The sequence below is a fragment of the Octopus bimaculoides genome, chromosome 10, assembly GCF_001194135.2.
Source record: "Octopus bimaculoides isolate UCB-OBI-ISO-001 chromosome 10, ASM119413v2, whole genome shotgun sequence".
Taxonomy (NCBI): domain Eukaryota; kingdom Metazoa; phylum Mollusca; class Cephalopoda; order Octopoda; family Octopodidae; genus Octopus; species Octopus bimaculoides.
In genome coordinates this window covers 77,205,832-77,209,829 of record NC_068990.1, presented here as the reverse complement: position 1 = coordinate 77,209,829, position 3,998 = coordinate 77,205,832, and positions in this window count along the sequence as shown.

Here is a 3,998-nt window from a genome sequence, read left to right as displayed (position 1 = left end):
ATACATGTATACATATACATATATGTTTGTGGGAGGAGAGTCTTGGACGGGTGTGTGGGTGTTTATGTGTACGTTTGCATTTGTAAATCTATCGCGGATGTCGACCAAGAATACCAACATTAGTGAAGAACATAAACATTGGGCAGAAAATCGAGAAACCAGTATTTTTACAAACGAATTCTAATGAGATATTTGTTCTACCATCGAGTTACTAAGATAGTAACAGGTGCGCCGAAAATCTGCAGCTAACGACGCTATTATTCACCAGTTCCCACTTCCAATATTAAATCAAAAATGAAGTCCAAATAATTTTAAAAACAGAAATCGAAATAATCTTCGAGGGAATACATTAAGGTGTCACAGTAGTAGTAGTAGTAGTAGTAGTAGTAGTAGTAGTAGTAGTAGTAGTAGTAGTAATAGTAGTAGTAGTAGTAGTCAGTGATGCTTATCGATTGCTGCACCCGGAACGTTGAAAACTTTTGAAAACTTTTGAAAACTTGAGATCACCGATACAATTAGTAGACAGAACCTCCCTTTAAAATGTAGGAACAAAAATCAAGGAAAAGAACTTCAGTGTTATCAGCCAATCGCTGCAAATTGAAAGGATCTTGTCTTTAAAGCCAACCAGTGAATGCAACGGACATTTAACATATTAGTTCGCCTCAACGAGACATATTCCGCTTGGTTAGCAAGATTTGGAATTGATCAGCATATATAAGAGAGAGGGAATATTGTGAAGCTGATTCTCATCTCGAAAGACTGAATCATATCTGTTCCAGTCTTCCATAAGTCGGCTTTGAAGACAAGATCTCCTCACGATGGTATTGTCTTTATTTCCCAGAAAATTTGATTGATTGAAATTGTTGGAATTTTCTTCATCGGTTGTTGTCTTGAATGTTAGGCACTCTTAAATGAAGTTTTTATTCTGTTAGTTGCAGAAATAATCCGAATCCTTTTTTTTTTAACTCACTATATCATATATATATGTGACCTTACTGTTTATGTATGTATAGGCGCAGGAGTGGCTGTGTGGTAAGTAGCTTGCTTACCAACCACATGGTTCCGGGTTCATTCCCACTGCGTGGCACCTTGGGCAAGTGTCTTCTACTATAGCCTCGAGCCGCCCAAAGCCTTGTAAATCGATTTGGTAGACGGAAACTGAAAGAAACCCGTCGTATATATGTATACGACGGGTTTCTTTCAGTTTCCGTCTATTAAATCGATTTACATGTGTGTGTGTGTGTGTGTGTGTGTGTGTGTGTGTGTGTGTGTGTGTGTGTGTGTGTGTGTGTGTGTGTGTGTGTGTGTGTGTGTTTGTGTCTGTGGTTGTCCCCTCAACATCGTTTGACAACCGATGCTGGTGTGTTTACGTCCCCGTCTCTTAGCGGTTCAGCAAAAAGAGACCGATAGAATAAGTACTAGGCTTCCAAATAAGTCCTGGGGTCGATTTGCTCGACTAAAGGCGGTGCTCCAGCATGGCCGCAGTCAAATGACTGAAACAAGTAAAAGAGTAAAAGAGTAAAGAGTATATATTATGCAGAATGTCCCTCTGGACTACGTGTCTTCGGCTACATTGTAGATAGTCTCTGACGATTTCAGCCTACCAACTGTAATAAATATTTTAGCCCTCTTTTTATCAACTATTACAGCACATTTATATCTACGTGTATGCATGTTTGCCTTTATGTACGTTTGGATGTATGTATGTATTTATGCTTGTTAACTTAAACCAGATGCCAACACAGTATATTTCAAGATACTAGTCCGGGTTTTACAAGGTGACATTCTTGCACCATTATTATTTATAGATACAAGAGATATAATGTGAGAACAGCTATCGAAGAATATGAAAATTTGGAATACAGTCGAAAGCCAAAAGTTAGTCGAAGATATTCAATCATGACTATCGCGGATACAGACCATGTAGGTAATATCTATTAGAATATCTATTAGAAGCGACTAGACCATTTCATAGATACGAAAGTCTTGCCAAGGATGCATCAACCAAACAAACACTGAATTCATATTTTAAGACAAAAACAAACAAAAAAATAGAAAGAAAAATTGAAGAAATCCAATGAAAAAGTTTATCTGTACCTTCTAGTAGAAGATCCTAAGATGGTTAGAGAAATAAAAAATGGCTTGTCTAGCAACAGAAAAAATGGTCACTTTATGGAGATAAATTGGCACTTTCTCGGTTACCACAAGTGTTCCAGTTGATTCTATCAATGTGTTGTAATCCTTTATTGTTGGATTGTTATAACGCTCACTCTGGTATACCAGTATAGTTGTTAGATAAGTAAGACCACGACTATCTATGAACATTTACTTCGTACTCTCTCTTTATACTGACCAGCATCACCTTATTTATTGCGACTAGCGCATACCACTCGTCCCGTGGGAGAGGTGTACTATTATCACTACTATTCCCACAACATTTTCCCCTTTTTTAGCTGTTCTTCTTTTCTCTGGGAGTGTCATTTTATTTCTTTTAATAGCAATACTTTTTAGATCACCTCACCTCCCTTTTTTTACTTTTTTCTTGGTTACACGTTTAATACTTTTACTGTTTGGCATTCACTTCCAGGAATGCCTGGGTTCAATCACTTGTAGTAGCGTCGGTACATGAAAAGTATCATATAACCATTCCATTGGTTCTTCTATTCTCTTGGGTTCGCTCTCAACGTATCTTCTTTTCAGTTGGTTCATATATCTCTTATCTATGCCTTCTCTACTTTTTACTATATATAGCATTTGCCTTATGAGTTTGGTGATAACGCCGTCTTCCCAACTCTGTTTTCCGTCCTTACATACCCTCACAAATAACTTTTCACCAATTTTGAAAAATCTTGCTGTATTTCCCCTTGCAATTTTTCTTTTCTTGCCCGGTAGCAATTGTCGAACACTGATTTTATTTTCCTCGCAAGAATCAGCCCCGCTGATGACATACCTGCTGGGGTATTTGCATTTGGTGTCACACGGTATACTCTTAAGAATTGTTGTAGAGCTACCTCATCTGTAATTTCCTTATTCGACTTTCTTAGCGCTCTCTTGAACGTATCGGCAAAGCACTCTACCTGTCTGTTATATCTGGGATAGTATGGCACCGTAGTTACATGGTCTATAGCGAACGTTATACAAAACTTTTTAAATTCAAAAGACACAAATTGCGTTCCATTATCAGACGCAATCGCGTCTTGGATGCTAAACCTCGCAAACAGCTTATGTAAAAAAAATTTGTCACAGTTGAGGAGTTTGGTATTTTACACTTGCAAATTTCTGGCGAATTAGAGAAACTATCAACTACCACTAAGTAGTATGAACCGTTTGAAGAACCAGCGACATCGATGTGTCATTTCGATTATGGAACATCTACTTTTGGCCAAGGTTCACTTTTTATCGTCGGTAATTTTGCTGCTAGTGCACATCCTCTACAGCCTTTCACTAAAATTTCGATTTCTCATCATCATCATCATCATTATCATCATCAGTTGCTTCAACCCCTTTTGCCTATAGATGCGTTTGATTCATATTTTCATCATGTGGACACTCATAGTCGTTCGATGTTTTAAAAATTCTATCATATTTTTATAATCAAATATTATTAAGAACTCTACATAAAAAAAAATACTGTTAAAATATTTTGTTTATTGAAATAAAACTAATTTATTACATAGCATTTTTAACAATAAAATCTTAAATGGACCCCCGCTGGCCCATATGGAACCCACTTGAGAATCACTGGTCATCATCATCATCATCATCATCATCATCATCATCATAAACAGACCTAAGATGAAAGACTTTCCAAACATGATTAATTATCACATGTTTTGTTCAAGTATTGTCTATCTTCTACAACATTGTCCATTGAGTACTTATATGCATATATATATATATATATATATATATATATATCTTTTTTTTTTTCTTTTACTTGTTTCAGTCTTTTGACTGTGGCCATGCTGTAGCATATATATATATATATATATACATAC